Raw genomic sequence first — 22,183 nt, forward strand, 5'->3', positions numbered from 1 at the left:
TCATAAATGTTGATAGATGTTTGCCTCATAGATTGATCAAGGTCAAATATGATATTTTGGGCTTGGAAGAGGCTATCAGGTTGCTTATTTCGGGTATCAAAAGCTAGCTTTCCTGTGAAGGAATTTAGGTACACTGCCAAGGTTATTTCTTTTGGAGGGGTTAAGTTATATGGGAAGGCATGAATGACAGAATTAAACCTATGATTGAATTCGACAACAGATTCATCATTCCTTTTTTCAATAGACAAGAACCCCTTGTATAATTGAACCACATCCTTTTCATGGTACCATCTCTTTTCGAATGTTTCAAGCAACTCCTCCCATGAAGATATAGATGATGCGGGAAGGGAAAAATACCATTCACGGGCCTTTCCTATGAAGCTTGTGGCAAAGGCAATTATGTGGTTGAACTCATTATAAGATTCCCCACATGTCAGGCCCTCAACTTTTAGAAGGTGCTCCTAGGGATCCTCCTCCCCACTAAATGTAGGTATGTCATCATCTTCAGGCAGGGGGGTGAATAGTGCCCCAATCACTTTTGAAAGGTTGAGAGGCACGAAGATTTTATGCTTATGTTTCAACCTCTTGAGCTTCCTATCAAAGAAAGAGACACGAGATTCATGTTTTTCTCTACGATAATAGTTTAGTGTCTCAAGGCCTTCCATTTTGAGTGGATATCATGGAGTCGCCAAAGGAATATTAAGAAATGTCGTTAATGAATCAATTCCTCGATGATTCACGAGGGAGGCAGACTTGCTTCCTCCCCGACAACGGCACCATAAATGTTACCACTCAAACTAGCAGGGGACCTAAAAAGGGTTCCTAAGAGGGAAATTGCTAGGTCAAGGGCAACGGTGGAGGCTTAGCCCACTGTCACCATAGCTAAGTCTCCCTGCTCTTTACAGACTTTCACCAATGGGAGGAGTCCCAGTAGTGTAGGGATCACTTGTAAAGTATAGGTCAATGGATAGGTGGAAAGTGACCCTGGAAATCCTTTCCCAAGGATGGAGTGAAGAATGGAACTTGCTTGCACTTTAAGCAAGGGATTTGATCCTCCAAGGGTAAGGGGCGAGGATTGGAGGGTTGAGGGAGAAGGAATAGGCTTATATACAAGGTCCTCAATCCCTATAATCCTTGGGAAACTCGGATTTCCTAATGGTCCTTGACAAATAATCTTTATTGAGAAGTGAGACCACATGGGGCCAAGTGGACTCAGCCAGGCTCGGGGATGGAATGTAGCAACCTATGATGTTCTTATCTTGGACAAGGTGAAAGGAAAGGACTAAACAAGAATGTTCACTTCAAAAGGTTGAATTGATCTTGTTGAGGTCTAGCCTTGGGGATGCCTAGGCAAAATTCGGTCCTAGGGCTAGGGCCTGGGATTCGCAGAGATTCCACTGTTATAATTGCCTCAAATTTGGAGGAGAGGGAGGGGACCCACTAGCGCAATAGCCTATAGGAGATCGAAGTTTTTACTTGGGTCAATTCCTGGGAAATTGATGCCTTGGGTGACCTTTGAGGGCTAGACCTAGTTAAAAGTGATAAAAGGTGAAAAAGGTGAAGGAGATGACCACCCTTTTTAGGGATAAATGCCTAATTCACTTGTTGATATGTAGTCAAGGATGATGATGAGTAAGAACTTGGTTTCTTGATCAAGGAGGCGCAAAAAGTCGATTTCATCCAATGTTGGGAGAAAGAGAAGAAAAGTGACCTTCAAGTATCTATACTTCAAAGCAAATGATGCGAGCTTATTGAGGCAAATAATCTCTAGAACATTTCATTCATATAACATTGGCCCATACATTAAATTAGCTAAAACATGCTCAATTCCACATATCAATTATGCAACAACTAGCCCTAATTTTAGCAGTATGCAACAACAAGAATAACAACTTCAAAATTTACTTAAAACGTTATAGAATATATCCAACCAGCATTTCGTTTGCAAGAGAAAGCTCCAAGACAAGAAAAATAGCCCAAATCCATACGTCAAAATTCATCCATCTCCAAAAAATATCCTCCAAGGAAAAAATGCGAAGTTATCTGATTAGAGAGATCCCAAGTCAAGTGATGATCCAAATGAGTGTATCTAACATCAATATATAGCCTCCTAAGGAGTTCGAATTAACCTATGGGCCTCCATTAGCCCCTGATGATAATAAAACTTCTATTGGTGACAAGGCCACCAAACTAGCTCACAAGTGTAAAAATAAGCCTCACAAGGGGCCAAATAATAATATGTAACATGTCGTGGGGCCCTCCAAAGGTCTAATAATGTCCTGAAGTGCTATACCGAGGAATAAATTCCTCCGAATATGATGGACAAGGGGGCGACCCCTTGTTCTCCAAGTAGTAGACCTGTGGTACTCCCAGTGGGTCTAAGGGTACATAAATGATCCCATAGGTCTCCATATGAATCAAATATGGCTGTAGATCCTTTACAAGAGTCCGAGTGGTGGAATGAATGTTGTCATGACATCGTACAAGTCCTGGGACACCTGCCAAGTGTGTGGGGCTTCTGTGGGGTGCTTGCTGGGCATAATGTACCAAGCATATCACCATCATCCCAAAAGTGGATCGCTAGTAGTCTCTGAGCATCGATGAAGATCCGTGGAGTGTTGTCTATTGTTGTGGAGGCCAATGGCTCTCTATGCACACCCTATATGTGCCAATGTAGACCTCTGGGGGTTAGGATCCCGTATAGGGAGACCAAACCCAAATGGAAACCACCTGTAATCCTGCATAAGATCCAATGCGTCCCCTAGGCTTCCAGTACAACCAGTCATTAAAATAATCGGGTAAAAGAGTTTACAAATCATGGATAACAAAGTGGGCACTTCATAATGGCACACCCTTCTGTAGTGGGCTTTGGCATGTGCTAGTGTCTCCAAGCTCCAAAGGGAGTTAACCAAGTACCTTATTATGTGGTTTAATCGTTAATGGGGATAGTAAGTCCAAGGTACATCCCTCTAATGGGGGTAGCAAGTGATAAATAAGTGGAATAGAGTAGGGAATGAGAGGGGCAATCCTGGGCCACATATTGGGGCATAGGGGTAGTTAGATAAGGGGAAGCCCACACCTGGGTATGTAATGTGTAGGAGGGAGCAATCGTGGTACATGAGGTGCCTCGACCTTGATTTTTCCACCCTTATTTATATGCCTTTTGCCTTTTATGTTGTTTCTTTAATTAACTGCTCGGGGCTCAAAGGACAAGAGCATGATGTGCAGATATATAACAGTGATTACCCCTTTTGGGTAGGGCGGTTCATTGCCCTCCAGGGGTTGGGACAATCATGGGTTCCTAAATGATAAAGGAGGCTCATCTAGGGCCTATGGAACCAAGGTGATGGCCATGGATTGGTGTATGCATTGGATTTTGCTCATGTGCTAATTGTTTTGTCCCGACCATCTTTTGCAATTTGTGGTACAATTTCCTGTTAAATGTGGCCAATTATGCTTTTTTATTTTTCTTTTAATTTCTTCAACCTCTGGGGCATCATTCCAGGTCCGACCCAAAGTGGGGGAAGGGGAATAGGGAGGCTAGCCCTATGTGGACCAAGAATGGAAATGTGGACCCAGGTGGGAGAAATGATGAATGGGGTATAGTGAGTGGAAAGGGAGTAATATATGCAGATAAAGGAGTGGGAGCACGTAGCCAAGGTCAGGGTTTCCCAAGTAGTACCACCCTAGAACCAAATTGTCAATAAAGGAGATCCCATGGGAATAAGATCCAAGGGTAGCAATCAAAAGAGATTAAGGGGACAAGAGCACAAACTAAACCCACCTTTTCCACCAAATCCCCCCATCAATCCATACCCAGAAGTATCCATGACAAGTAATCACAATACTCAATTACCAAATGACAAGACATACCTTTAGACTCAAGAGGCCCACCTTCAAACATATGATCAATACAGGTGGGTGAGTGACCACATGGCTGGCTCAGGTGGCCGAGAAATGAAACAATGAGCTAGTAGGTGGCTGCAAAGAGCTGCTGGCTGCTGGCTGAGGCTCATCATGGAGTAAAATTTCTCCTCCGGATATCACCCACGAAGTGGTGGGTAAGAATACCCATATAAAGCACGAAAAGGGGACATACCGATGGATATATGATAGGTCGTGTTGTAGCAATACTCCCCCAAGTGCAACCATCTCATCCAAGCTTGTTGCTGCCCTGTCACGTAGTTCCTTAAATACCCCTCCAACCACTTGTTGACTATCTTTGTCTGCCCATTCGTCTTAGGGTTGTAGCTGGTACTGGGAGTAAGCGCATTGCCCACCAATCTGAAGAGCTCTTGCCAATATCCTCCCATAAAACTACTGCCCCTGATGCTGACTACGGTCTTGGGAAGACCACGCAAACAGAAAACCTCCCTGAAAAACAGCGCTGCAACTTGCGAAGCAGAGTACCTCGAGGGGATAGCGAAGAAATGGACATACTTCATCAATCTGTCCACCACCATGTATATGTAGTCATGGCCCTGTACCGTTGGCAATCTTGTGATGAAGTCCATCGAGATGCTCTCCTATTTCCCCTCCGGAATTGGGAGCAACTGCAATAGTCCGGTAGGATGGGTCAACTCCCCCTTGTTCCTTTGGTAGACCTCACACTCTTGCACATGCCTCAACACACCCCCCTTGAGGCCCTTCCATGTGAAACACTCTTTGACTATCTTGTAAGTCTTCAGGAACCCCTGGTGTCCTGACAGTGGTGAATCATGTGCTACATGGAGAATCCTCTCCCTCAACTGCGATCCGGGTACTAAGAATATGTGACCCTTTTAATAAATGACATCAGACATCACCCTGTAACGCTCATCTCCATGGGCACCCTCCAGGATCTCACACACCAGGTGATCCTTGGAGTACTCTACCAACAACCATTCCTTCCAATCTTGGTACATGCTTATGAGTGAAAGTGTAGTTGGCCTCCTGGATAGGGCATTTGCTACCACATTATGCTTTCCTTTGACATACTCTATGTCAAAGTCATAGTCCTAGATCTTGCTGACCCACTTATGCTATATATCATTGAGACCCTTTTGCCCTAGAATGTGGCGAACACTGTTGTGATCAATGTTCACTTTGAACCTGTTGCCTACCAAGTACTTTCAAAATTTGGCCAATGCATGCATGACGGCCAATCTCTTCTTGTCAAATATCGAGTACAACCTCTCATGTCTAAGGAGCTTCTGACTCTCGAAATCTATCGAGTGGCCTCCTTGTGACAAAACAACGCCATGTCTTCACCTGATGCATCACACTCCAAGGTGGAAGGCTGTGTAAAATCAGGTAGTGTCAACACCAGACAACTGCTCATCACCTCCTTGAGGTGCTCAAACATTGCCTGTGCCCTATCTGTCCATGCAAATGCCCCCTTGGTCAAATTGGTGAGAGGGGTCGCTAGCTATGAGAAGCCCTTGACGAACTCGCTGTAATATGTGCAGATGCCCAGAAATCCCCTCAGCTCAGTCACATTCCAGTGGACTGGATAGTCCCACATGGCCCTGATCTTCTCCTCATGCACCCGCACTCCATCCTCTCCAATAATGTACCCCAAGTAGAGCACCCCCGTCAGCCCAAACGCGGACTTGGACAACTTCGCATAGAACTGTTACCCTTCCAAAATACTAAGCATCTCCTTTAGGTGCTACAAGTGTTCCTCTCATGTCCTGTTGTAGATCAAGATATCATCGAAGAATACCAACACAAATCTGCGCAACTGCTTGCGGAACATGTGGTTCATGCAAGACTGGAAGGTGGCAGGAGTGTTGGTCAGCCTAAAGGGCATAACCAAGAATTCAAAGTGGCCATAGTGATATCTGAATGTTGTCTTGGGGATATCCTGATCCCTCACCCGAATTTGGTGGTACCCTGAACGTAGATCTATCTTAGAGAAGTACTTGGCTCCTCTAAGTTCGTCCATTAACTCATCTATCTGGGGAATGGGGTACTGGTTCTTCAAAGTCTTTTTATTGAGGGCCCTGTAGTCAATGCACATCGTCAGCGTACCATCCTTCTTCTTCACCAAGATAATTGATGAAGCAAAGGGACTAGAACTAGGCCTAATGTGTCCCAATGCCAACAACCCCTGAATGGCTCACTCAATCTCATCCCCGTCGGCCTTGGGATGTTTGTAAGGGGTTGTGATGACTGCCTGTACCCTTGGTTCTAGATCAATGGTGTGCTCAAACCCTCTGTTCGGTGGTCGTCTTGGTAGGATGTCCCCAAACATTGCAGGGTACATGTCCAAGATGGCTTGAATATCTGGATGGGGTGGTTTGGGCTTGCCCCCAGCCTCTGAAATTCTCAATTCCATTGCCCACTCAATGTCCCCATGCCTCAAGTTGGCCTCCATTTGGTGTGCTAAGATTATCTGCGGTGGGTATGAGTGCATGCCCCTCAAGACAACTAACTTCCTATCCGGCGCCATTAACTCCATCTCTAGCGTCTGCCAATTAGTAGTCACTTGCCCCATAGAATAGAGCCACTGGACTCCCATCACCACGTTGGTGTCTATCATATCCACCACGAAAAAGTGGTTGGTCTCTGAGTAATTCCCCATGGTCACTGTCAAAGAGGGGACATATTGGGTACACTGCATGGTCCTATCCCCTGGCACAAGGACACCCCCCAAACTCCTTTATAGTAATGCCCCTCCTCCGCACCATCTGCACATCAATGAAGTTGTGGGTAGCCCCATTGTCTACTAGAATTGAGACACGATGCCCTTGTATTGTGCCTCGAATCCTCAGGGTCAAAAAATTGGGAACCCCACGCAATGAAGCAAGCACTCCCCCAACAGGTGTGAAAGGTGCTCCCCTAGGTGGTGGTGGTGGAGGTGGTCCCCTTGCTGCATGTGGTTCGTTGTCACCCTTGTCTATCTCCTGCTCTACGTCATCCTCCTAGTCACTATCAGAGAAGACCTCAATGTAATGGGCCTTGCCCGCGGTGCATCTGTGGCCTGGTGCCCAAGGCTCCTTGTAGGTGAAGCATAGCTTCCTCCTTCGGGGATCTCTCCTAGTCTCCTCATCCAGCTGTCCCCGCCCTTGGGATGAAAAGGAGCTCGTGGTGGAATCGGTGTCTTAGTCTTGGGAATTATGTCCTACAAATCTCGGGTACAAGTCACGACCTCTTGTAGCGTGGTTGGTTTGGGACATCTCACCAACGCACGTAAAGGCTCAAGCAAACCCAATGTGTAGACCCTCCTAGCCTTGGATAGGTCTGACACCATCACGAATACCCTCAAGAACTTTGATATGTAATGCTTGAGGCTGTCGGTCTATTTGAGCTGTGTGAGTGAAGCTCTCTAAAGTGGGCCTCTGGGTCCCTCTTGTCAGAATGCTCCACTACCCTCCGTGTGAAATCCTTGTAAGAAGTTATGCTTGCATGTCCAAGCGTAGTCAGCTCATGGAACCACCAATCATGGGCTTCACCCTCCAAGTGTAAAGTAGCCATCTTGATGGCCTCTACCTCTATCATTCGGTTGAGCTGGAAATATGTGTCCAACTTCTCCACCCAAGCCCTGGCTGTGCACTTGGAAGACCCATCAAATGTGGGGAGGTACATCCTCCCTATGGTGCATTGTAGGTCCGTGTTCTGCGAGTTGGAATCCATATGCCCCTGCACCTCTCGTTCTGCTTGCGCTGATAGAAATCTTTGAAGGAGAGTGCAACTCGAAAATCATCCCCCATAGACTGCCACTCCTGGAAATAGTCTCCCATGGGCATCTCGTCCTGCCCACCCTGCTCACCTGGTCCTGAGGGCAAAAACGTGGGCAAAGTGGTCCTAGTTGGCCCACTGAAAGCATGTGGGTGAGTCACTGGTGAATGGTGGTCATACTGGTGGGAAGCCCCGAAGTTTCCCCAAATAGAAATTCCCGACGCATGCCCTTGTCTTGATTTTGTTGCTTGAGTTTTTCTAACATCTCCTTCTGCCCTCTGGCCAAGTCACTTAGGGCTTTCAAGAGGACAACAAATGCTACCTCCTCTTTGCTCTTCGGCTTCCCCATATTTACCTTCTCCACTGCTTGCTCTGGGGTCTTAGTGTGAGGGGTGATTTCCAACTCTTTCCCTACTCTGGTATCTCTGCCTCCGGTAGGTCACATTCTGCTTGTCCCTCAAGGTCATAGAAATAATCCCATGACTTAGCCAAGATCAAAGCTTTGATACCACTGTAATATTCTTAATGGAAAATTTATAGTGATAACAAGCAATTACATCACATGCACGCATACATTTTAAACACATAAGTAAACACCCAAAATTTCTCCAAAAATTGCACCCAACTGAGCCATTTTATTATAATGCAATGGAAGTACAATGAGAGTATGGTGTGAGTGCACCTAGGCTTGCCAAAGGCAAGCTAAACAAGTCCCAGGTGATAAAATGAGATGCTTGGATGCTAGAATGTGCTCTCTCTTCTATGCCCTGCGTTTCCCTGGAAAAACTGCATTGCCTGCTGGAATGAAACTGCTGTTTAACCCTCTTCCAGTGCTCAGAATATACTGAGAAATTAATCTCAGACTTCCCTCAAATAATCCACCAAAACCTAGAAAGGGTTTGGCCTAGTTCTGACCACCGAAATTGACCCCAACTTCTATGTGCTCCTCCAATGGCTGGGCATTTCGGCCCTCCTGGAAATGACACTGTTCTAATCCTCCAAAATGACTCTAAATGCTAGTGAATTTCCCCTTTAGATGACTCCCCAAATCCCCATCTCAATCCAGCCCCAAATGGCCACCCCTCAGCTCCCATGTGCAGCCCAAAAGTACCTCCTGCGCACGTAGTCCTTGGAATGGTCTCTCTGCTACAACAAGGTCTCAACAAAATTTGGTTGTCCTATCACCTTGAATTTTGAGCAATATGAGGCCCAATGCTTCCTCGATAGACTCAATAAGTTTGTTGCTCCCCCACTAGCTTCCCCAAGAAATGCATGTTCCTCTCCCATGCCCAGATTGCTGAAGAAAGCCCCACGAAATGCCTAATGCAACGCTGTAATTGGCTCACAAATGGTATCGATTTCCCTCCTTGGCTGGCACTTGAAGTCCACTAAAGCAAGGGGTGAGAAACTCGCTTGAGAATATCGTGTGCTGAATAACACTTATAGACTTGGCTCAACAGGTCAAGCATGCTTGGTATGTGAGTTTGTCAAAGTGTCAATAGGTGCAAAATGATGTGTGATTCCTCTATTTATCCTTGGGTTGTCTCCTCCTCATGTGGAACCCATACATTGAATTCCTTTATCCCAAAAAGCACGAATTTCCCAAGGGGTGTGTATTTCCCTCTTGGGTGGCCCCCACAACCCACTAAGTGTTCGATTTGCTTTTTTCTCCCTATGTGAGTGCCTTCCTTAGCCAAAAATTGGAAGTGGGGTCCTCCAACCCACTTCTCCTAAGTTGGAAATCAAAATGATCAAAATTGAGCAAAATTGTATTCTCACCTAGCAATAATTGCTAAGCAGGAATATCACAAACTAGAAGAAGCTAAGTACTTTTGAGGGAGAGTTGGTGGATCCCACATTGTATAGGCAGTTGATTGGGTCCTTGACATATCTGGTCAACACTAGGCCATATATCTGTTTTGCTGCAAGCATACTCAGGGAGTTCATGATGGAGTCGAGACAGGTTCATTGGGTGGCAACAAAGCATGTGTTGAGATACATGCAAGGTACAATGGACCTTGGATTGAGACATGTTGGAGTTGGTGGAGTAGAGTTGTAGGGGTACACAGATTCTGATTAGGCGAGGAGCGTTGCGGACAAAAAATCTACGTTTGGGTGTTGTTTTAGCTTGGAATCAACCATGATCTTGTGGTGTAGCAGGAAGCAACAACCAATGGCACTTAGCTCAGTAGAGGCAGAATACATGACAGCGAGTTTGGCAAGTTGTTTAGTTATATGGCTTGGCAAGATGCTCATAGGGTTATTTGGCCTTAAGTTGGGTCCCACAATGATTCACTGTGATAATCAGAGTTCCATTAACCTCTTTGAAAATCATGTGCTTCATGATAGGTCCAAACATATAGAGATCCGATATCACTTCATCAGAGACAGGGTCCAAAGAGGTGCTATGAGATTGCAATACATTTCCATAGAGGAGCAGGTGGCAAATATTTTCACCAAGCCTCTAGTGAAAGGAAAATTCATGTTTTATATGGACAAGCTGGGTTGGTGAAGAATCCCTTCCTTGCTAGGAGGAAGTGTTGAAGTTCTTGGTAGATTTGAAAGGTCTTCTACATGATCTTGGTGTCCTAGCATGTAGAAGATGGTTGATTGCCTCTTTGGGTGCTTGATTGGTGGAGTAAGTGATTTATGACTTCTTTCCTAAGTCAAACTTATGAAAAGTACAATAATTAATGTCAATTAATTATTGTGGACTATTAAGCCAAAGTACTGGGAATAAATAATAAAACTATTTAAATGACTTAGATATGATCTCAACCTTTGATCTCAAGTGAAATGAGGTCTAATCTTGACCGTCAATCGCTTAGGAGATTAGGGTTAGGGATTTGGCTTAATGAAGTTTTATAATAATCCTAAGAGATAGGTGAAGACATACAAGTGGAGGAAGTGATTTTCTCTATAGCGAGAGGCTCAGCTAGACTAAAGAGAAGGGAGTAAGTGTGTAGGGAAATTTTGGGAGTATTTCCATAAGGCCAAGTTCAGGAAATCGAGATGTCGAGTAGTTGAAGTGAATAGGAGGCTGAGTTGTGGAGAGGTCAATTTATCCAGTGGGCCGATTCGCTGGTGGTGGAGGTTGAGTTTCTCCAGGGCTGAATTCTTTAGGAGGCTGATTTTTTGGTGGATCGAATTCCTTCGATCGAGTTTTCCAGTGGGGGTTGAGTTACAGGTTCCAACAATGCATTCTTTTGTGTATTTTTCGTAGTGGGTCTAGGTCCAAATTTTCCGAAGGATGCTAATGAAGGAAATTTTTTATTGGTGTATATTTATTGTTGTGATGTGATTGATCGCTTTGATTTTATTTTTTTGCTGCAAATATTTTATTTTATAAGTTAAATACTAATAAAAGTTGTTGAGGTATAAAATAAATTTGGATTGGTCTTAGAAATCTAACAAATTATAATTGCAAGTACATTCATGTAAGCCATATTTGTCAATCTCACCGACTTTCATATCCATTTGGGAATTTGTCTTTGCATTTCTCAACTAGGCTTGTACCAATTACTCACACTAACAATCACCATTTGGGTTTAGAGCCTTTCCTTTGGTAAGTTTCTTTGCTCTTAAGACTTTAGGAATTGCATCCTTTGGCCAAGTTATTTGTCTAGGTAAGATAAACCTTGGCTATGTCTTTCCTCTATACCAAATGTTCAAGCTTTGGATTAGTTCCAGGATTCTCCCCTTGGCTAGGTTTTTTCTGGCCTAAAGAGTGGGTGGATCACTGAAGTGATAGCCTATAGGTAGTTTTGACATTTATTAGCCTCTCTTACCTAGGGAGGTAACATTATTACGTGATCAATGCCCCAAATTTGGAAGGGAAGCCCCGTATGAAGTGTCAATTTTCCCTTGACTAACGGTCTTGGTTTAATTAGATGCATTAATGATTGTTGTACCTAATGGTGAAGATGCAACATTGGACATTGTGTGTGTTTGGCATATTTTTTTTAATAATGGGCTGGGCAAATTATCTGTGGCCCATGTCCACTAGAGGAGCATTGACACCTTACAATGGAAGTGTTGAGAACCATGGGATTCCTATCACTTGTAGAGCATCATTCCACTCCATGGGCACCCGCAACACCCCCAATCGTCTGCACTTTGCCCCACATTATTCATGAGATGATGCACTTGGACCAACATGCCCCAGTCAGCTTAGCAATGTACACATTGTTTGGAAGTTGATTTGAGGCCTAGATGAGGTTTGTCTCACCCCTTGAGACATGGGAGGGCTAGCAGCGTCCTCAGAGCCCTCAATGTTGGAATAGAATTAGACTATTTTGTCACCAGGATACCCATGAGACCCATTTTGTGCCCCAAACACAAAACCGGGCCCCACACAATGATTTGCATGAAGATCTAGGGGCCAACCCCTAGATCACGATTTTTGGAGCTCTCTACACTTAGTTTGGAACTAACGAGGCCCAACGCATGCCTCCAAGCGGCCTACACATGGATGACGTCAACATTTCAACCTCTTTGTGGGTGATTTATCTTGTTTGCACATTGGTTGCTAGGTTGACCTGTGACCTAGAGTATGTTTTACACGTTATTTTATGATTTTTGGGGGATTTAGGCCTAATTCGACATAGAAGGACATGTGTATATTGGAGAGATGTTATTTGATCTCTTATCATCACCACACTTGCAAGATTTCAAACTTCTTAGAGGAACTCACATTTTTTTCTTTGTGGCCATTGGAGATTCTTGAAATTGATTTTGATGTGTGGAAGCTAAATTTGGAGCTGTTCTTTGGAGAATGGATGGATATATTGCATGTTATCTTGTAAGTTCTCTTTGTTGAATATTATCATTTTGAATGTCTAATATATGGAACTATTGCTTCTAGATTATGCTAGTTTGTGCCCTAATTTGTTGAAAATAAATTTTGAAGGCTATCTAGATGAATGTTGCATATGTTACTCATGCATAACATGTAATGAATGTTCCTATTGGTGAATCTTTTTAAAGCTCTCCCAAGAAACTCCATTTATCATTGAGTGGGTAAATGCTGGAATTTTGATACCTAGGGCATCAAATTTCGGCCTCCTTAGCAACGAATTAGGTTTATCTAGAGCATCCTTGACTCCATATGCCCAAATGACGAGGCACTAGTCCAAGTCTTTGGTGATCAACCTTAAATTTTCTCCATAATTTTCTCTTTTCAATTTGGTCCGTTTGAGGCTAGGAAGGAGAATCTAGTGCTCGTAGCAAAATTTTAGGGAGGAGGCTTTTTGGTGGTTTGAAAACCTAAACATCAAGAGGTAGGTCTTGACTACATGGCCTATCATTTTGGTGGGCATCCACTCAAATTTCATCCATAAAATCTCTTGCCCTAGGTGTTACCCTAAGAGGGAAACCCTAGTTTTTTCTCCCTCAACTTGAAGACTTTCTTGAGCCTTTGGAATAACTAATTTTCATTGTAAGAAACCCTTTCCCTACGGTCTTGACCTTGAGCACACTTATTATCATTGATGACAGGACTGTAAAACAGATGTAAAAACAATAAAGGAGATTTTATCCTGAACCTATAATTATTTTCATGAAATCTTACAAACTTAATTAACAGATTATTTGGCAGAACTATTGAGGGTACCTACCTGTGCCCTTGCGGTTGATGATGCCTCCAACTCCCTGCTGCGGTTACCAAAAGACCGAATCCACCCAGCCAAACTGAGCAGAACCTGGCTACTCAATCCAGTAAGCTTCTTAGTTGAAGCCCACTGTTCCCCCGTGCCCAGAACCTTAGAACAAATCAGGCTCTTCCTGTGGATAATTTCCGTAGATGATGTTCCTCCTCCTTCAGATTTCCTTCGCTCCCTGTTTTTACCTTCCTCTTCCCTCTATCCCCTTCTAAATTTCTGTTCCGTGGTTTTTATCCAATTTCTTGGCGGTGGCCGCTCTTCCACCAGCAGCCCACCGCTTAGTTTGCTGGTGACACCCTCCCATGTCACATATCATCTCCCATATTTCTTTTAAAGGTCACGTATATATATATTTTATGATTTAATAAATCACATTATGTTTTATTAAAGTACTCCTTTTAATATAAAGATTATAACATTATACTAAATACCTCTTTAATTAATTTCTTATATATATTTTTAATTATTTTATTAATTTATTAATATAATTTTTATTAATAATTTGAAATATATAATTTATATAGCCCTCTTTAAATATTTACCCATACATTAAGCAATATGGGTGTTGATGGATGAGCAGAACCTCTATTCGAAGAAGTGTCAAGGTATTTAGTACTTATAGTTAATTTAGTATATAAATACTAGTGCGGTGTATGCGACACATGCATATAGCTATCATATGCATGCATCGTATGCCTGCTATTATTCTTGCATTCTCTGTATTTATAGATAGGTCGTTACAATTGAAAACTTCAAAACCGTTGGTCTTGAATCTTGTTTTCTAGGGCTTTTCTTTGATAGTGACTTGCTTCATTGAAGCCTTGAGCCATTATTGAGTTTCTCTCTTAGATGACCTCTAGCAAGATCACTTTGTGCCTTATAGCTAGTATATCTATTTTAAGTAAGCTCCCTCCTACTGGGATTACTCCCATTGGTGATAATCTGTAAAGAGCAGGGGGTTTTGGTGTTGAAATTTCTAAGTCTGACACATCAGAAATCCCTACTGCATTATCTGGTTTATTATCTCCTACTTGTTCTTTCCATTAACAAGTTATTTATAAATATTAATACTGAAAATAAACATAAATGCAACCTTAACACATATACAGATCAACAACTGAAATAACTGAGATAATCACACAAGGGACACCGTTATTTTTGGACAATCGTCCTTGGAAAACCCAATGCGGGAAAACCAATGCAATAGATATGAGGGTTTTATTATGCAGTTTTCTGAATACAACTAGGGTGCCATAAATGGCTCACCCAACAGAGAATGCCCTCGGTAGTAGTACCTCTCCTCCGAGACAAATATTTCGGCTGAACAATCATCAGATGAATGATCCCACAACAGCAATGGCAGTTCCTTAGCTGGACAATGAAAGTTTCTCCAAGCGTCTTTACTGCTCTGCGTCACTCTGCAGGGATTGCGTCACCCTTCCCAACTCACCAACACTAAGTCTGCACCACAAAAATCTCCCAGCGCTGTCTCTTGGCCTTGCGTCAGCTCTACTAGCCTCTGCGCAGCTACTGAAGCCTTTGCGTCAGCCCTCAGACCCTTTGCGTCAGCCATGCTGGCCTCTTCAGCCTCTGCATAGCTCCCAACTACCTCTTTTTTCAGCCTTCCTAGGCTCTGCACTGTCTCTTTGGCACTATCTCTACTTCTCTGCTATGTATTCTCGGCCTCATGCAGAGCTGTCCCTCGCTGCAACAGATCACTGGTTCAATTCTCTCAGCAAGCCTTGCTCCAGAAAATCGAACTGACTGATCAATTTGTTGTGTCTCCAACTGACCCTTAAGCCTCTTCTTGTACTTTTCTTGTTGAGTTTTCAATGGTCGAGATTAAGTCCCTAATCAATAGCTAAGATGAGATTTGGATTGATCCATGTCATTTAGAACATTCTCACCCAGTTTTATATTAATACCCATTAACCGGGTGGAATTTCCCAAACCATCTCTGGGTCTTGGAGATCTTATATGCCTTAGCCTCTCCACCAATTTTCATGGCTAGAGCACATCCAATGCTACCACAAATCAACATTTGGCTGAAGTGACATTGGGCCTCTACCCCATTGTTGTCCCATTGTCTAGTGTATACCTTGTAGCCTCTCCAAGGCTTGCTAGATTTTGCGGCAACAAAGTAAACTCCAACTTGTAGTATTGTACTTGATGAGGGTGAAATGCTTATTTTGGTCCTCTATGTGGACGATCTCTTCTTGATGGGATCATAGAAGCTCATAAGGATGTGCAAGGAGGACCTTTCTTTAGTGTTTGAGATGAAGGATGTTGGCTTGATGCATTGCTTTTTGGGATTGGATGTGTGGTAGCAGCTAGGAGAGATTTTCCTAGGGCAGGGCAAGTATGCAATTGAGATCTTAAGGGGATTTCAAATGGAGGATTACAAGCCAATGTCTACACCTATGACCACCAACTTGAAGAAGCTAAGTACTTTTGAGGGAGAGTTGGTGGATCCCACATTGTATAGGCAGTTGATTGGGTCCTTGACGTATTTGGTCAACACTAGGCTAGATATCAGTTTTTCTATGAGCACACTCAGTGAGTTCATGGTGGAATCGAGACAGATCCATTGAGTGGCAACGAAGCATGTGTTGAGGTACCTGCAAGGTACAATGGACTTTGGATTGAGATATGTTGGAGTAGAGTTGCAGGCGTACACAGATTTGATTGGGCTAGGAGTGTTGTGGACAAAAAATCCACGTCTGGATGTTGTTTTAGCTTGGGATCAACCATGATCTCGTGGTGTAGCAGGAAGCAACAACCAGTGGCACTTAGCTCAGTAGAGGCAGAGTACATGGCAATAAGTTTGGCAAGTTGTTTAGCCATATGGCTTGGCAAGATGCTCACAGGGTTATTTGGTCTTAAGTTGGGTCCCATAGTGATTCACTGTGATAATTAGAGTTCCATTAAGCTCTCTAAAAATCTTGTGTTCCATGGCAGGTCCAAACATATAGGGATCTGAGATCGCTTCATCAAAGACAGGGTCCAAAGAGGTGCTGTGAGATTGCAATACATATCCGTAGAGGGGCAGTTATTTGGAAGATATTTTCACCAAGCCTCTAGTGAAAGGGAAATTCATGTTTTATAGGGCCAAGTTGGGGTTGGTGAAGAATCCCTTCCTTGCTAGGAGGGAGTGTTGAAGTTCTTGGTAGATGCAGAAGGTCATCTACATGAGCTTGGCGTCTTAGCATGTAGAAGATGGTTGATTGCCTCTTTAAGTGCTTGATTGGAGTAAGTGATTTATGACTTCTTTCCTAAGTCAAACTTATGAAAAGTAAAATAATTAATGTCAATTAATTATTGTGGACTATTAAGCCAAAGTATTGGGAATAAATAATAAAACTATTTAAATGACTTAGATATGATCTCAACTTTTGATCTCAAGTGACGCGAGATCTAATCTTGACCATCAAACGCTTTGGAGATTAGGGTTAGGGATTTGGCTTAATGAAGTTATAAAATAAGCCTAAGGGATAGGTCAAGACATACTAGTGGAGGAAGTGTTTTTCTCTATAGCGAGAGGCTTAGCTTGACTGAAGAGGGAGGGATTAAGAGTGCATGGCAAATTTGGGAGTGTTTCCATGAGGCCAAGCTCAGGAAATCGAGACGTTGAGTAGTTGAAGCACATAGGAGGCTGACTTTTGGAGAGGTCAATTTATCCAGTGGGGTGATTTTCTAGTGGTGGAGGTTGAGTTTCTCTAGGGCCGAATTCTTCATGAGGCTGTTTTTCTGGTGGATCGAATTCGTTGGGCCGAGTTTTCCAGTGGGGGCTGGGTTAGAGGTTCCAACAATGCATTTTTTTGTGTATTTTTGTTTGTGGGTCTAGGCCCAGATTTTCCCAAGGATTCTAGTGAGGGAAACTTGTTATGGGTGTATACTTACTGTTGTGATGTGATTGATTTCTTTGATTTTATTTTTCTGCTGCAAATATCCTATTTTATAACTTAAATACTAATAAAAGTTGTTGATGTATAAAATAAATCTGGAATGGTATTAGAAATTTAATAAATCATAATTGCAAGTACATTCATGTAAGTCGTATTTGTCAATCTCACCAGCTTTCATATCCATTTGGGAAATTGTCTCTGCATTTCTCAAATCACCATTTGGGCTTAGAGCCTTGCCTTTGGTAATTTTCTTTGCTCTTAAGACTTTAGGATTTGCATCCTTTGGCCAAGTTATTTGTCTAAGTAAGATAAACCTTGGCTTTGTGTTAGTTCCAGGAGTCTCCCCTTGGCTAGGTTTTTTCTGGCCTAAAGAGAGTGAATCACTGAAGAGATAGCCTGCAGGTAGTTTTGATAGTATCTTTAGCCAGTGTTGAAAATATCGGTATCGACAAAATATCGGCGAGGGTCCAGAAAACATCTTATCGGCAATATCGACAAATATCGGCAAGCATGAAAAATGCATAATATATTAATTTTTGTTTGTTTGTTTTCTTTAGATTTTTAAACATATAAAGCAATAAAAACATGAAATAAACACATTGGCACATAAATATGAAGAAAGTACTGATATATATGATGTCAAATAGAAATGATACATCAAAGGCGATACCAAATCTTGTTGATCCTTGATAATTGTCCATTCAAGGACTCAAATGTGGAGAACCAATACAACATAACATCACATATATAAAAGTATCTCAGCATCATGAGTTATATGTAGCAAAACAAATAAAACTAGCAGCTATCTATTTGAAATCACTGCCCTCTCCCCCTTTTACGGGAAAACATGATGGGCTATTTGCCAGGCCTACTCCTAGTAGTAGAAAGCCCTGGCCTTGCCTCTGCACCTAATGTCAAATAATGAGTGCTAGGTATGGAGCTGTGCTCTCCTATTATTATAGCAGATGGTGTTGATGCTGATGCTCCCACAGTGCCCTCCTCCTCCTCCTCTGTTATGAATATAATTCATAACAATTAAATAAATAAAATAAATATAAATATTAAATAATTAAATATTAATTAGGTTAAATAGTCATTAAGTTAGGTGAAAAGTCATGTCTAAAAGACATGCCCATTCACGAAAGGTCACCTGCTGAGGTATAAAAGCGGGGCTTCATTGTAACATTCAAATCATCTGATATCATCTTATACAATTTTATATATTAATAAATTATTATATTTAAATACCTGTGTGTATTTTAACATATTAAGTCTACAAGTTATCGGTTTTCTTGCTTCAGCCATAGTTTTTATGCTACATCCTCCTCTTGCTCCTCCTCCGAGTCCTCCTTCTCTTGCTGCCTCTGTTCTAATGGATCATCTGGCTCTAACCTTGAAGGTGACTCCTCCAAGATGGGCTCCTCAGACTCCACCCTCCACTGAGACAATACATCAATATTGTCTAAGGAAATGGCATCTAGATCCATTGGTGTTTCTATTTGCCTCACTCGAAGTCGGATGTTGTAATGCACATACACTAAATGATTGAGGCGTGCGAACTCCAACTTGTGAGAGTGTCAAAAAAACTAATGAGTCTTGAGTCTTGAGTCTTGACACTTGAAGGTCATAAATTAAAAATTAAAAATTACAACAAGTGTAATTGCTCAACTGAAGGCTGGAGCTCAAAGTTATACCTATTGCGCTTTTTTGCGTGTATTTTCTCAAATACACTCCAGTTGCGCTCACACCCTGAAGAGCTACATGTTTGACTCAAGATTCTTATGGCCAATTTTTGCAAATTTGGTGCCTTTGCACCATAGTTTCGCCACCAAATATCTACAACAAAATAAAGAAATAAAAAATTCAAAAACTTAAAACATAATTAAACTTTCAAATAAAAGTTACATAATTGAATTTAAAAAAAATAGAATTATATGTAAAGAAATTCTTAATTGAAAATTCTAATTTCTAATGAGTGATAACTTGTCACTTACGTGGCATGAAGAGGGTCCTTTCCCTAATAGCATCATCAAAGCCAAATAGGCCAACACAATCCCGATAAAACTGTATCTCGCGATTGATTTTGCTACGAAGCTCAGGATCAGGTACCATCCTATGAATACAGGAATGGAGCCCTTCCATCATCTCGCCATCAAAATCAAAGCCGCATTTGTATGAAAATGCGGGGTTGAGGAAGAGTGCTGCTGCATGAATGGGTCGATCAAGCATCCCTGTCCACCGACTACCAATCACATCCCATAACATCATATGCCTATCAAGGTCAATAGAACCCTTGTCTGCATAATAAGAACAAATGGCCTCCTTGGCCCTATCCATGGCCTCATACAAATAAGCCATTGCAGGCTTCTCCCCATCTACCAATCTGAGAACCTTTACTATAGGTTCACTAACTGAGCATGCTTCTTCTACTCCACGCCAAAACGTCTCAGAGTACACCATTTTTGCAATGGCTTTCCCGTCCTGTCTCTTGTTGTATCTACAATTACGCCAGTCATCAGACACAAACATTTGCTTCAACTCGAACTGACATAAAAGCAAAGACTGAAGTGTAATAAAGTTTGTGGCAAAACGTGTGATCGCAGGATGCCGCAACTCCTTGTTTCTAGTGAACTTCCTCATGAGGCTAAGGACAAAAGCATGGTTATAAATAAACTTGGGGACGCTCCTAGCCATATCAACCACCTCCTTGATGAAGGAGAGTTTCCCCATATCCTCAAGCAACAAATTGAGACAATGTGCTGCACACGGAGTCTAGAACAATGTGCGATGCCTCTCCATAAGCATCTTGCTGGTAGACACATAATTAGCTGCATTGTCTGTTATGACTTGCACAACATTCTGCACACTAATCTCTTGAATGAACCCATCTAACAACTCACATATCGTTGCTGCATCTTTGATGATTTAATAAACATGGTACCTTTAGGACAATGTACCAAGAAATTTAGATGGGTCCTACCCTTCCTATTTGTCCAACCATCAGACATCACTGTGCATCCAGTAACTTCCCATGTTTTTTTCAACTCTGCCAATCTAGAGTTGATGTCTTGCTTTTTTTCTTGAAGAATTGGCCCCCACAACTCCTCATATGTAGTACTTTTGTACCCTGGGCCCACAACAACAATAGCATCACACATTGGCTACCAAAATGGATTGGTTTTGGTGATGCTGAGAGGTAAGTCACTCCAGAAAAGACACCTCCCCGTGACTCTATCTGCTTCTTGCTTCTCCTTTTTTTAACCAGTGATTTTATGCCAGGTTGTGATCCATGTCCTGTTCGTCGAACAAAAAATGATGATCTCGCACTAGCAATAGTAGGTGATGCTGTGGAGCCCCTCCCACTACCCTCAGCATCAAAATCAGGAGAAGATATCCCAAAAGATCTACCTGCACGTTCAACCTTGTTTCTTTCTGTCTCTTCCTTCTTTCTGTCTTTTTCATCAATTGCCTTGAGATTTTTCTATAAGCTCCAGATTAAAAACTGTACAAATCCCGACATCATGTCCAGTAGTCTAGCCAGATGGTATTTCAATCGTGTAACCCCTCCTATTATCTTGGTCCCACACAATTTGCATGTAAGATATGCCCGATTTGTCCCACCATCAGGTTCCCCATACTCCCAAAATGGGTCCAAGGCTTTTGGCATATTTGAATTTTGTAGTGAGCTAACTCAAACCTAGGGCACTAAAAAAAATGGAGTTAATAAGTAATAACCACCTCATTTTACAAAATATTTTTTTTGCTACATTATTTGCAATGTGAATTCAATGAAAAACCATAAATGACAATAAGAGGGTGCATTTGAAAGTTAAAAAAAAATGGAGTTTGCTCCAAATATGGAGAAAACCCTTGCATTTGCTCATGGGCATGAAAATCATAGCAAATGGAAAAAAAAAAAGCAAAATGTTTGTAGGCAAATAGGCAAGCAAGAATAATCCTAAAGCTATCAAAAAATTCATTAACATAGGGGTTTATTTGAACATACCTGTTAATGGAAGAAATGAAATTGTTTCACTGTTCTTCAATCTTAGATCAACAAAATCTTCGTTGTTGGTGGCGATAATGGCTATTCAACACTCAGAAATAGCTCTCCCATTCCTTCTCCAGCGATCAGAAATGAAAATGAACGAAAAAAAAACAAAATTGGCCTTTTCTAGCCGCGGCGACAATTTTTTGCTGTTGCTGGGCGATATTTTTTCGAGATATCGTCGATATTTCGGAAATATCGCGATATTTGGGAGACAAAATATCGTGATATTTCCTCGGTGATATCTCGTCTCCCCGAAAATATTGCAATATTTCCGAATATCGGCGATATTGTCTTCACTGTCTTTAGCCTGCTCACCCCCTTCCCCTCCCCAAGCGTAAGGTTGGGACTTTTTCTTTAAGGAATGTCTGGGAGATAACAGGGCTAATTAGTGTATTTTATTGCATTGATTTTTAAATTTTATTTTAATTGGAACGAGAATTTCTGAAGAATTGGTAACTTTGAAATATTGGCTTCCACTATTACATCGGATACAGCTATTTCATCAAATGGGTCAGTTACAACATGTCTCTAAAGACTTGAATCCACGCAGCTGGGGAATGAATTGTCCACCAAACCACTCGAGCTAGGATCCTTTGACACATTGTTTTTTAATTCTCTCCATGTGCTTGTTGAAGAATTCATTACTGTCTTTTGGTCTCTTATCTTACTTTGTGAAATTTCTCCTTTAGAAGGAATTCTGAAACTTTTCATATCACTTCTGCAAAGCTGTACGAGTATTCTTTTAGTTGATTACCTACTTTCAGTGTTATGTTGTCTATCTTGATAAGTTGGTACTCTCTAGGAGTCATATTGATCTGCTTTTTAAATAGTAAAATGAAGATCACGTGCTTTGGATTTGCCCTCTTATAGATATGCCTAGGGTTGCATATATGATTTGCATTTTA

General features: G+C 42.1%; 1 protein-coding gene across 1 annotated transcript in view; it reads left to right on the plus strand.

The window, feature by feature from the left end:
- LOC149205388 (uncharacterized) overlaps positions 1–22,183 on the plus strand; it is a 132,936-nt gene that overhangs the window by 107,898 nt on the left and 2,855 nt on the right. The gene's annotated exons all lie outside the window — the stretch shown is intronic.

The sequence above is a fragment of the Pinus tabuliformis genome, chromosome 1_2 (genome assembly GCF_031772625.1).
Source record: "Pinus tabuliformis cultivar Carrire ecotype Pingquan chromosome 1_2, CPIR1, whole genome shotgun sequence".
NCBI lineage: Eukaryota > Viridiplantae > Streptophyta > Pinopsida > Pinales > Pinaceae > Pinus > Pinus tabuliformis.